The sequence below is a fragment of the Lepidochelys olivacea genome (assembly GCF_965140295.1).
Source record: "Lepidochelys olivacea isolate rLepOli2 genome assembly, chromosome: 1".
Classification (NCBI taxonomy): Eukaryota; Metazoa; Chordata; order Testudines; family Cheloniidae; genus Lepidochelys; species Lepidochelys olivacea.
This window is the reverse complement of record NC_140411.1, coordinates 121,097,428-121,111,123: the sequence shown is the minus strand read 5'-3', so window position 1 is coordinate 121,111,123 and position 13,696 is coordinate 121,097,428. Positions and strand designations below refer to the sequence as shown.

Sequence of the window (13,696 nt, the reverse complement as noted above, 5' to 3'; positions counted from 1 at the left end):
AGATTTTTCTGTAAAATTTTTTTGCAACTTACTCTTGCTATAAGTAGTTACACAAACATGAGAGAGAAAGCTATAGCTTTTCAGCACTACAAAAGAAACCTCAGAGCTGTACACATCTTGCACAGTTTAAAGGAAATGTAGAACATTCTATAAAGGTATAAACTTAGAAGAACTATAGACTCATACAAATTCACTTTCAATGTTTACTATGAATGTTTAACAACGAAATATAAACTACTCAAAAATCTTCTACGTACATGGAAAATTAAATCTGTAAGTGCCTTGCAAGAAGGGTCTCTTCTACACCTTAAATTGAAATGTCTGTTGCAACTCTGAATGTTGTAAGTACCTCATTCACTATATGCTTTGTATAAAAAAGCTTTTACCATCGCCCTGGAGCCTTTTGACTACATACAAAGAATAGGAAATACAAAATCTTTCTGGCCTCCTAAAAACTTTGGGAATGAGCCTGCACTTCTTGCATTCTGCTCCCACTGAAGTCTCTGCAAGTGCCAGGTTTGTAAGAAACACAGAATCTGTGTCATAAACATATATAGCTCTCTTTCAGTACCCTTCCAAAATAAATTCAATTTAGGCATACATTAGCCAATGATTGTAAAAACTATACAGTACATTAGAGAGGGAAATCCTCAAAGGAGTTACGATATGCATCCGATGAAGCGAGCTGTAGCTCACGAAAGCTCATGCTCAAATAAATTGGTTAGTCTCTAAGGTGCCACAAGTCCTCCTGTTCTTCTTGCGGATACAGACTAACACGGCTGCTACTCTGAGACCTGTCAGGGATTAATGTGACCCAAAGGCTTTGAAGCATTCTACATGCTGTAAGGAAGAAGGACCCTCATTCTTTGCTGCCTTGCTCTTCATGCACTCATTCGCATGTACACAGGGGAGTAGAAAATGCTACAAGATCAGACTGGTAGCTTCTTGCACCCTCTGTCCCCAAGTATACATGATGACAAAGACAGCAGCGGTTCATTTCCAAAGCATCTGTTCTGAGTGTTACCAGCAAGCACCCAAGAAAGGCATGCAAAAACCCTCTGACAATGCAGAAAGCCTCCCCAATTAACTGCAATCCCCACACCACTCCCTTTGCAAACAATTTTGCTGCATTATTTTCCTGCCCCCGGCACCAACTCCAGAGAAATATCTCCACAATATCTTACAGTGGCATTATTTTAGGCCCTTTCTCTACACGTTTCTTATTCTCACACCCACTGGTATTGTAACCACTATACTGTCCATGCCCAGTCCCGCTCAGAGTTGGTAGTGCAACAGTGGGAGATTTCAAGGAAAATGCTCGTGTAGACGGGGCCGCATATAGCAAAGCTTCACCGCCTCCTCCCACAACTTTTCCTGCAGAACAGCTTTGCCCGAGAGCAGGGGCACTGGAACAACGTGTGTAGTGGGGGGCGCTGAGAGCCATCGATATGGCAGCCTCCCTCAGAACATGTATACATGCGGAGTATGTGGCAAACACTTCAAGCCAGGGGGTGCTGCAGCAGCCCCGCACCCCTGGTTCCAGCACCTATGCCGGAGGGGCAGGCTGGGCTGGAACTCCCCTTGCTGACTGCACAGAGTCATGCAACCGCTGGAGGCTTGTGCTACGCGCTGCTAAGGAGGTTCGGGACAAGCAGCCTCCTCTCCCTAGCGCTGGGGAGACACGACCCGGGGGGGGGGGCAGCCACTGAGAGCATAGCGGGGGTGGCGTGGCAAACCCGGGCCCCCTGCTCAGCCCGGGCCAGTTCAGTGCTGGGAGGGAGCCGGCCGGCTCAGCAGCGGCCGGGTCACCCCATTAAGTGGAAGGGAAGGCGCCGGCACCCACCTGCCTCCTGGCTGTCAGACCAAGGCTGCAGCCGCCCCCGCATCAGCGTCCGGCGAGCGCCCGGCAGGAGGCAGGAGAGCGGCAGCCGGGCTCGCACCGCCCGCGGCGGGAGCGGCCGCGGGGAGCCGGAGAACCTGCCCCGCCCGCGCAGCTGGGCCAAGGAGGAAGCGGAGCTGGCGCTGCCGGAGCAGAGGAGTCCCCGGGGAGGGTGTGGGCGGGACGCGCCGGCAATCACCGCCGCGGGCGCCAAGGCTGCGGGGCTGGGGCTCCAGCCTCCCCTCTGTGCGAGCCAAACCCGGGGAGCCTCTGCCAGGCCCCGGCCCCGCCGCCACGTTACTTGGAAAAGCGGCCGGGGACGGGGAGGGTGTGGCAGCCCCAGTCCCCGTGTACCCAACTGGCCGGGGCCCAAAGTCCAAGGGGAATGTTGGCCGAGCCGGGAGCGCGGGATTTTACCCTCTCGGCTCATCCGAGCAACGGGAGGGTCCAAACCAGGGCCGCGCGGCCGCGCGACGTTGTCAAGGAAAGGGCTATTTCTGAGCTGGCGCTTTTGCACCCAGATTTCTGGCATGTTTAACATGCCTTCAGGGTGTAACTACCGCGGTGTAGAAAGGTAAGGAGGACATGCCCTCTCCCTTGGAAGCCTACCCTTATAAATTAGTTAGGAAGTGTTTCCTAATATCTAACCTAAAGCTCCCTTGCTGCAGATTAAACCCAGTTTCTTGTCTTGCCTTCAGTCATGTTTGATGTGCTCTTTGTGGTTAAGCTGCTGGGTTAAAGAGAGCATTGGAGTTGCTGTTGGTTGGGTGCTTTGGGCAGGTAGCTGCAGTTGGTGTTTGCCAGTAGAGAGGGATCAGTCTAAAACTGGCTGACTGGGCAACAAAATGGCAGATGAAATTCAATGTTGATCAATGCAAAGTCATGCACATTGGAAAGCATAATCCCAACTATGCATATAAAATGATGGGCTCTAAATTAGCTGTTACCACTCAAGAAAGAGATCTTGGAGTGACTGTAGATAGTTCTCTGAGAACATCCACTCAATGTGCAGAGGCAGTCAGAAAAGCAAACAGAATGCTGGGAATCATTAAGAAAGGGATAGATAATAAGGCAGAAAATATCTTAATGCCTTTCTATAAATCCATGGTATGTCCACATCTTGAATACTGCATGCAGATGTGATTGCCCCAACTCAAAAAAGATATATTGGAATTGGAAAAGGTTCAGAAAAGGGCAACAAAAATGATTTGGGGGTTGGAACAGCTTCCATAGGAGGAGAGATTAATAAGACTGGGACTTTTTAGCTTGGAAAAGAGATGACTAAGGGGGGGGGTGATAGAGGTCTATAAAATCATGACTGGTGTGGAGAAAGTAAATAAGGAAGTGTTCTTTACTCCTCATAACACAAGAACTATGGGTCAACTGAAATTAATAGGCATCAGGTTTAAAACAAACAAAAGGAAGTATTTCTTCACACACTGCACAGTCAACCTATTGCCTTTTGCTACCCAGAGGATGTAACTGTAACAGGGTTCAAAAAAGAACTACATAAATTCATGGACGATAGGTCCATCAATGGCTATTAGCCAGGACTGGCAGGGATGGTGTCCTTAGCCTCTGTTTGCCAGAAGCTGGAAATGGGTGACAGGGAATGGATCACTTTATGATTACCTGTTCTGTTCATTCCCTCTGAACACTTGGCCTTGGCCAGTGTCGGAAGACAGGATACTGACCCAGTATGGCCTTTCTTATGTTCTTAAACTAGAGCCATCAGTTGGAGTTGCTACACCAAGGGTAGAGTGGAACCTTTTAGCCACTAAATTAGTATTTAAAACTTAATTATAATTTGAGTTGGAGGACTGATTTGCTCAGGGGATTGGTAATGGAATCTGCTTAGTCAGATTGGAATCCAATTCACTATCGGCTGATGGCTGTTTAGTAGCTTACCACTCATTTCAGGGACTAGAAGACAAATATTCATTTAAAGAAAAAACTAGTATTGATACCGATATGTGGCAGTTTAGCAATAAGATCATGGAGAGACCGTTTTGGTCCCATGGAAGGTCCATTCAGTTCAGGGTCATTCTTTGGATGGAGGACTTTAGTAGCACTTTCCATCAGTTAAGAATCTTTCATTACTAAAATGTGGATGTAGTCTGAAAAGTTGTTACAAAAAGGACAATGATGGATGGTCCCTGGTTGTCCATCAATGGCTTCCACATTAAAGTAGCTCTGTTTAAAGGGAGAAATGTTGGGTATATTCCCTTTAACTCACAGCCATGAAAACCCAAGCTGGCATATGAAAGCCAAACTATATGCTCTGGCTCAAACATCACTCTCCTTTTAAAGAGCCAGTAACTAGAATGTTTTTAAGAATTGTGTTGACATAGGATACTGAAGTACAATTCATCTGAATAGGTGAAGTCAAGAGGCAACTTTTGTTAGTTAGAAAAGTAGCGAGGAATGTCTGGCTTAAATGTAGGGTGTTGGCTTTGACCTTTATAAAGTCTTAAAAGGACTTGGTCTTGGCTTTTTTTTTGTGTGACAGAGCAGCAGTTGTGATCAAAAGTTCTTAAGCTACCAGACCTCAGTTTAAATGGGAGGGGGACAAAGTTAAAATATGCTCAGTGAGAGGTCCTTGAACCTGGAACTTGCTCAGCCTTGATGTAACTGAAAAAACAGTTACCTACCTTTCCGTAACTGTTGTTGTTCAAGATGTGTTGCATGTGTCCATTCTAATTTAAGTGTGTGCACGTCAGAGATTTTTCCCTCAACAGTAACCATTAGGGCAGCATGAGTGCCCTCTGGTACCTCACTTCAGGGCAGACAAGAATGAAGGACCCCTGTCCTGACCCGTCTCGATTTCTTCCTACTAGAAAGACTGTGATAGAGAGAGGAAGGAGGGTGGGTCGTGGAATGGACATGTGCAACACGTGTCAAAGAACAGCAGTTACGGAAATATAGGTAACTTTTTTATTCTTTGAGTGATTGCACGTCCATCCACTGTAAATGACTCATAAGCAGTATGAATTGAAGATGGGCTCAGAGTCCAACTTTAACATGGATTGTAGAACCACTCCTCTGAATCTGGCATTGTGTGTAGATTGATGAGAGATGGCATAGTGAGAGGCAAAGATATAGTGCCATGGCCCGGTTGCTGCCCTATAAATATCCAGAAAGACAACATGAACCAGAAAGGCCATGAAAGCCACTTGGAACCTGGTTGGGTGAGCCACCACTTTACTCAGAGGTGTAACATCACCCAATAATCCAGGCAGAGATCCTCTAGGTCAGAGGTGGGCAAACTATGGCCCGGGGGCCACATCTGGCCCTTCAGACGTTTTAATCTGACCCTTGAGCTCCTGCCAGGGAGCCAGGTCCAGGACTTGCCCCGCTCTGCGCATGCTGTGGCTCCGCATGGCTCCTGGAAGCAGCAGCATGTCCCCCCTCCGGCTCCTACGTGTAGGAGCAGCCAGGGGGCTCTGCACACTCCCCCTGCCTCAAGCGCCTCCCCTGCAGCTCCCATTGGCTGTGAACCTAATTTCTGGCCCCACCTGAGAACCCACACCCCAACTCCCAATTTCATGAGCATCAATGGCCTGCCATAAAATTTCCATACCCAGATGTGGCCCTTGGGCCAAAAAGTTTGCCCACCCCTGCTCTAGGGGGGATACTGTGTGGCCCTTTACTCTGCCTGAAACTGTGACAAAGAATAGAGACAAAGACCTGAATGGTGTAGTCCAATCCAGGTAAAAAGCCCAAACTCTTCTACTTTCTAGAGTACAGTGCTTTTCTTCCCTTTTACTCAAAAAGGGCTTTGGAAAGATATTTGGTAAATAAAATCACTTGATTCATGTGAAATTTGGAAACCACTTTAGACAGGAATTTAGGGTGAGGTCAAAGAAAAATATTGTCTCTAAAGAAAATTGTATAGAAAGGCTCTGATATTAAAGCTCACAGCTCCCCTACTCTCCTGGCTGAGGTTATAGCAACCAGGAAAGCCACTTTCATAGACAGATGTAACAAGTCACTAAGGGCTCAAAGCGGGGACCCTTCCACTTTGCTAGCACTAAATTTAAGCTCCACTGGAACTGGGTTATGAACCTACGAGTAAAATCTAAGCAAAACCTTTAGAAATCTGATAGACGTAGGGTTTGAAAAAATTTATTGGTTATCCATGGGAGGGTGGAAAGCTGAGATAGCCACCAAATGGACTCTGATGGAAAAGAAGGTTACTCACCTGTGCAGTAACTGAGGTTCTTCAAGATGGCGTCCCCGAAATGCTCCACTTCAGATGTTGGTGTGTCCCTGCACCTTTGATCGGAGAATTTCAGCAGCAGTGCTCGTCTGGGTCGTGCATGCTCTCTCCCCATCTCACGCTGTTGTCAGTGCCTATATAGTGCCACGTGACCAGACCCCTCCTCAGTTTCTTCACCACCACCAAATCCATAGATTGAACTCTGAAGTAGAGGGGAGGAGGGTGGGTAGTGGAGCACTCACAGAGACACCATCTCAAAGAACCTCAGTTACTGCACAGGGTGAATAACCTTCTCTTCTTCGAGGATTGTCCCTGTGGGTGCTGCACTTCAGGTGACTGAGGAGCAGTGCCCCTTAGTGGGCAGAAGGGGCTTTGGAGTTGCGTAGGTAATTGATGATAGTATATTAAGCCCTACCAACGCGCCCCATCTTGAGCTCTGATCTATCGTACAGTGTTTTGTAAATGTGTATGCGGACACTCAAATGTCCACTTTACAAAAGTCCATGATCGGTACATTGTTGAGAAAAGCTACTGAGGATGATAACCTGGTAGAGAGGGTTTGGATCCCTAGTGGGGGTTGTATGTCATGCTGTTGGTAGCGAAGGTGAATGCATCCAGAAATCCATTTGGACAGTCTCTGCTTGGAAATGGCGGAAACTTTAGATCATTCCGAAGTTGAAATAAAACATCTCAGTGACTTTCTGAAGGTCTTGGTTCTCTCAAGGTAGAATGCTAGTGTGCGTCTGACATCCAGGGTGTGTAATACTGAGTCCTGTTTGCTTCTATGAGGTTTGGGGAAGAACTAAGAAAGATGGTTTGGTTGGTTCAAGTGGAAAGAGGAGGATACTTTAGGTAAAAATTTAGGGTGAGGTCTTATGGTGACCTTTTCTTTGAAAAAGATGTTATATGGTGGGTGTGCCATGAGGGCTCTTAACTCTCCCACTCACTGGGAGGATGTGATTGCGACTAAGAAGGCCATCTGCATTGACAGAGCATGTTGCTGATGGTTTGATGGGCCCCAGTAAGGCAGCATAGTAGCAAGTTCAAGTCCCAAGGTGGGATAGGTATTTCAGGGTAGACATTTCTGATGCCCTAAGAAAATATTTGGCAGTAGGCTGGACAAATATCAATATCTCATCACTTTATGGTGAAAAGCAGTAATAGCGGTGAGGTGTACTCTAAGTGAGCTAAGGGATAGGCTGCAGTTCTTTAGTTCTAGCGTGTATTCCAAAATCATTGGAAAGGGGGCAAACACAGGTTGGGCTCACTTGTTTTGGCACCAGATGGTGAATCTCTTCCATTTATGCAGGTGAGTAGTCCATGTGGTTGTCCTACTGTTTACTAATAAGTCTTTCACCTGTTCTGAGCAGGTCAGTTTGCCGTGCTGGAGCCTAGTAGGAGCCATGCTCTCAGGTGAGTCTCTGTAGGTTTCTATGGTAAATCTGTCTGGCATCTTGTGAGAGAAGATTCAGCAAGAGTGGAAGAGTACACGGTGCACATACAGTCATCCTCAACAGGTACGAGTACCAAGTTTCTCTGGGCCACGTGGGGGCTAGCAGGATGATTTTGGCCTTGTCAGCTCTTATTTTATGTATTACCTTTGATAGTAGAGGCACGTTCCATTTGAAGAGAAAGGTGTCGTCCAAGGAACGGTGTGGGGGGGGGCAACCTTGCTCTCAAGAAGAATTGTGGACATTTGCAATTCTGGGAGGTCACAAAGAGGTCTATGGATGGTCTATTTATGTGTTACAGTGTCTCGGTAGGAGACCACCTGCCTTGAATTGTTTGACGTTGTAGGTGAGCTCCCCAGCCTATCAAAGAGACGTCGCTTGTGAGAATCATTGAAGTTGGAGTCTGTTTGAAAGGGACTTCCACACACACATTATTGGGTTGTGTCCACCAGTTTAGCGAGTCTTTGATTTTGAGTGGTATTACGAGGCCTCTGTTTAGGCTGTGTTTGTGTGGTATGTAGATGGTTCTTAACCAACCCTGAAGGCAGCGCATGTGAAGATACGCATGTCGTACCATAAATGTGGTTGCTGCCATATGACCGAATAGCTGGAGGCAGCTCTGTGCTGATCTCTGTGGGCTGTTCCGTACGGAGGAGATCAGATTGACTATGATAAATCTGATTGGTGATAGTGACATTTTGGCCTCGAGAGCATTGAGATGCAGCCCGATAAAGTCCAGTGTCTGCACAGGTGTCAGCATTGATTTTTGTACGCTGAGTTGTAGTCCCACCCATGAGAGGAGGGTGATTGTTGTGTATGTAGTGGCTATGGCATCTGCCTGGGTGGTGCTTTTAATAGGCAATAGTCCGGATAGGGAAAAATTGTCACTCCATGTTTCTGGAGGTGTGTGGCCGCTACCACGAGCACTTTGGAAAACACCCAAAGTGCTGTTGAAAGGCAAAACAGCAGAACCTTGTGTTGATAGTGTTCTGTCCCTAGAGTAAATCTGAGGAACCTCCTATGTGCGGGATGCATGGTTACATGAAAATAGGCATCTTGGAGGTCAAGGGCTGAAAACCAGTCCCCCTGTTCCAGTGCTGGTGGTATTGTTGCTAATGTGACCATCCTGAACCATTAGAGCCTTATGAATTTGTTGAATTTTCAGAGGTCTAAAGTAGGCCTCCATCTGCCATTCTTTTTCTGGGTTAAGAAGTAGTGGGAGTAAAAACCCTTCCCTCTGTGTTATGATGGTACCTGTTCCACGGCACCCAGAGGTAGGAGGTGGTTTACTTCTTTCTGTAGAAGGTGTTCATGAGAGGGGTCCCTGAAGAGGGAGGGTGGATGGGTGGGATGGAGATGAATGGTATCATATAAACCTGAATGGATTATTTCTAGAACCTATTCGTCCGTGGTGATGGATTGCTACGCTGCATTGAAAGGGGTCAAGCAGTATCTAAAATAGGAGATGGTTAGTGATGGTGTCAGCACTGAAGAATGGGGGAGGTCTTTCGGGCCCTCAACCAAACCCTCAAAATTGTTGTTTTGCAGAGGGCTGGCAGGATGATGATGATTGAGTTGGAGGTTGGTGACACTTCGGAGGTCTCTGTCTTTGCCTTTGCGTGTCGTAGTGCGTCTGTTGTGAGGCGTACATTGAGTGGGATAGTATTTACCCTTCTGGCCATCCAACGGAAGGTCCTCCATAGTGGATTGTACCTCCCTTGGGAAGCCAGACAGGTGTAGCTACGAAGCCCAGCACATAACTATGGCAGTAGACATGGAGTGTGCCACTGTATCAGTCGCATCTAGAGATGCCTGTAAGGCGGTTCTGGATAGGAGTTAGCCTTTTCAAATGATGGACTTAAATTGGTTTCTTTTGTCCTCCAGTATGTCGTCAATAAATTCAGCGAGTTTGGAATAATTTGGGTGTTTGTATTTCACCATTAGGGCAGCGTAACTGGCAATCTGGAACTGAAGAGTGGCAGATGAATAGGTCTTGCGGCCAAAGAGATCCAGACATTTCCACTCTTTGTCATACAGGGTGGATCTGGCTCATTGTCTGCCTCGTTGATTGACAGCATTGACCACTGGCGAGTTCAGTGTGCAGTGAGAAAATAAGAAGTCTAGTCCTTTAGAGGGAACATAGTTCTTCTTATCCACTCTCTTGCAGGTGGGCGGTATCGTAGCTGGAGTCTGCCATAGGTTTTTGGCTGGCTCCATGTGTGTGTCATTTATGGGAAGCACAATTTTTGATGAGGAGGATGTATGGAGAATGTTCATTAATTTGTGCTTGGACTCTGGGGCCTCCTCTAGAGGGATCTCCAGAGGATTGGGCATTATGACCTCCTTTGGCAATGAAGAAGAAGTGTTGGTTGTTGGTGTTGTGTCCTGTTCCCGGGCCTCCTCATGTTCTTCAAAGGGGGCTCTGAAGGTGCAGTAACTGAGTGTGGTGGGGGAGATCTAATCCTCTCCCTGTATAAGCTCGGGGGTCTGGGGTACTGTCGCCTGTATGCCCCCCATCCCAGGGGTCCCAGTAGGGCCACTGAGTGGGGAATGGTATAGGCGGTGGCATCCATACGGGGCCATACTAGGTCTGGGTGTCAGCCCTGTCATGAGCTTTAGGCTATACAGGTGGACCCAGCACTGCAGTAGATTGAATGGGAGAAGAGTGGTGAGATGAGAAGGCACCCTCCTCTTCACTATCTTCTTCCTCGAAAGCGAATGGAGGGGGCAGAGGTGAAGTGGGCTGACACAGTGCTGTGCATGCTGGAGAAACATCAGTGCCGAAGAGATGTGATTCCAGCATTGATGAGACATCAGTGAGACATGGAAGTCCACATGATGTAGGAAAAGGTGCTGTGCCAATGGTTTCGGTACCAAAGTGGTCGGTGCCAACAGTGCTATTGTAGTTGTTGGTGCTGGCATTGGGGCGCGCTGCACTATTGGAAGAGGAGGTGGTGCCATAACCTGCATGGAGTGTTTCAGTGCCACATCTTTAGGAAGCTTTGTTGGTGTCGTAGTGGAGGAGGTAGGTTTCTGTTTGCTCCTCGACTCCGAGCCTGCCCACTTACGGTCACTGGCTTTCATTGTATGTGTGGTACCGGAAGATCCCGGTGCCTCATAAGTACTTAGCTGTGGTGTGGTCGGTACTGAGGATGAGGAACGGGCTAGAGACTGTTGTTTTTTGTCCAGTCCATGAGAGGAGAAGTCAAAGCCCTTTTCCTTGCTGCCTTTTTGGAGGAGTGAACCTTCTGCTGTGAGGCAGGTGAAGTCACCAGGGAACACTGTCCAGGGTGATTGGTGGGGGGGGTGTGTGTGTCTGCAGACCTGGATCAGATGCTGGGTGCATAGACTTCTCCATTAACCAAAGTTTGAGACATAGATCTCTGTCCTTCAGATTGGTGCAGTGAGAGTTTTGGATCATATTAAAGAAGTTCTGATTAAAATCACAAATGAGTTTGAGTCCCCATAGTTTAAATTCCAGGGTATTACTAATTAAGAGGTCTCTTGGTTTTTGGTACTGTTTCTCTCCCTCTATGCGTGAAACTTGCAAGCTGCTAATTGTGTTAGTACGTTCTAAGACAGAGTCTGTTCTCAAAGCAATTCTTCGTAACAACTACTCACACAGAGAGAGACTCAAAGCAATACTCTGTAACAATAGAAACAGCACCCAGAGACTCCCCGCCCTTTTGTTGTATTCATCTCGCTTTAACAGTTGTGATTAAAATAGAGATAGAGGATGTATGTGGATGGATGCTTGGTGTGGATAATAACTAAATGATCAGGGAGGTGCCAGCCTACAAATGCAGTGTCCATCAGCTGAAGAAGGCATCAAGTGGAAATAACCAGAGGATCCCCAGAGCGCAGACTGGAATCCACCCAACAGCCTCAAGAATGGGAGAACCAAAGAACAAGATAACATCTGGCAGCACGGAGCCGTCAGGAATGTGACATCTGCTGATTGATTCAGCAACAGCATGATGAAGCAATTCCCATAGACTGGCATAGGAAAAAATTCCTATAAAAATGGACTCTAGAAAGTGAGAACTTTGGGGTCTGATTCTGCAAACCAACTTCCAGGAGCATCAGATGTGCATCTGACAAGGCCCTGCTCCCTCCTCATGTCCAGGCTACCTGGCCAGTGGCTTGGCATGAGCAACTCTAAGGCTGGTAACAACCTTGCCGAACCTGTGTGTGTGTATGAATGAATGAATGAATGTGTGAATAAATATGAGATTGAATGGAATGTTATAGCTATAACTAACTGCTTACTATGATTCTTTCTGTATTCACAATAAATGTGGTATTTTGCCTTTTCCCCTTTAATAAGATCCTGCTGGTTTTTATTTTATTGGCATAACAAGAGCATTTTTGAGGAACGTGTGTCTCCCCTAGACACAGAGTGTCTGTTCAAGACTGGGATCACCTCTCGGCAGGAAAGGCAACACTTGAAGCCCAGTGAACTGGGCATGGCTCAAGGTATAGTGGTTCAACGCTAACGATGAACACTAACTAAGCTAAGGGGTATTCAAACTTGGAGTAAAAAGGGGAACAGAAAAAAATATTAAAAAAAAGGAAAAGAAATGGGGAGAAAAGGATAAGTAAACATAACTAGGGTACTAAAGACTACTCTAAAACTAAGTATAGCTATCAATCTTAACACTGGTGGGAGCTGTGTCTCAGGCAGAGGACAGCTGAGAAGGAACCGAGGGGGGACTGGTCACGTGGCACGAGGTAGGCGCTGACAACAGCGCAAGACAGGGAGAGGATATGCACAACCCAGACGAGCACTGCTGCTGAAATTCTCTGATCAAAGTGCAGGGATACACCAACACCTGAAGTGGAGCACCCACAGGGACACCCCTCGAAGAAGAACTAAGAGTTAATCTTTGCTGTTTCAGAAACATAAGATAGTCTGAGATATGGCAAATGAGAGCTTGACCAGGGAGGATGCCTCTTTGTATGGATCAGATAGAGAATCTCTTCCATTTAATAAGGTAAGTCAGTGGTTCTCAATCCGCAGCCCAATCGGCACATAGCTACAGCCCATGTGACATCCTCAGGGCCATACAGGTACTATATATGTTGTGTGGATGCAGCCCATGTAATTCATTGGCAGCTGCATGTACAGCCCACATGGTAAAGAATTCACGCTGTCAGGTAGAGGACCTGACAGTTGGGATGAAGGAGGAGGCCAGGGGCCTGGGAGATCACATCCATATCTCTTTGGAGCAACAACACAGGTCTGACCGATAGGGCTAATAGAGTCAAAAATCAAAGTTGATGAGGCCATGCTGGGGCTATTGGAATACGGTAAATGAAATCTTGCTTGACTTTGGATAAGACTGTAGCCAGGAACAGACCTGGAGGGAAGGCATACAACAGGCTTTTGACCAGGGAAAGAAGAAAGCATCTGACAGTGAATGTAGCCAGACAGCCAGGCCCCCCCCCCCCCCCTCAGACCAGCATTGCTGGAAACACAGGAGGAAGCCGGAACAGGGCACTTAACATATATTCCAGCACAGCCTTTGAAGCTGTGAAAGCACAGGTGTGCTGCTACAATGTGCCTCTGGGAACATATACAAGGATTAAGCTCACAGCAGGCAGAGGCCCTGTGACAGACATGGCTCTTAGCCCCTACTAAATAGCGTGATGCACACACACCAACATCCTAGGTGGGAAAATATTTACCCTGATAAAAGAAATGTCCAGTAGTCAACACTTATTGTTTCTCTCCCTTGCAAGTGTAAACTACTCTTGCGAAAGCTGGCATCACCTAGACAGACCAGCCTCAATTTGGCGTAAGAAAGGAGAAAGAGAATAAAGGAGTACAGAGGTATAAGTAGGGGACCTACAGCACCATGATTTTTGAGTGCTTTTCACTATCTATCTGCTGGTCAGATAAGTGACAGCCTCCCAAGGCTTCTGCAGCTAAGAGGGTCCCTACGCCTTGTCCCTTATTCGTCTTTCCGCAGAATTGAGTGACCGATCCTAGCTTGGCACCGCTGGAATCGAGAGCTGCAAGGAGGGTAAGAAGCACCCACACCTGATCTCCTATCTTTAGTGTACACATATTTTGAAATAGAGCTCTATACTTTGTTTTCTTTCTTTGGGATTGTGGCTTCAGTTTTGTAACTTGTTTGTGTGTGT

The 13,696-nt window shown here is 47.0% G+C and overlaps 1 protein-coding gene across 1 annotated transcript in view; it reads right to left on the bottom strand.

Moving 5' to 3' along the window:
• Positions 1–2,438, bottom strand: part of CRACDL (CRACD like) — a 99,699-nt gene extending 97,261 nt beyond the window's left edge. The window contains exon 1 of the mRNA XM_084646274.1: positions 1,844–2,438. The gene's annotated coding sequence lies outside the window, so the exon portion shown is untranslated. The remainder of the gene's footprint in view (positions 1–1,843) is intronic.
• Between the last annotated feature and the right edge of the window lie 11,258 nt (positions 2,439–13,696).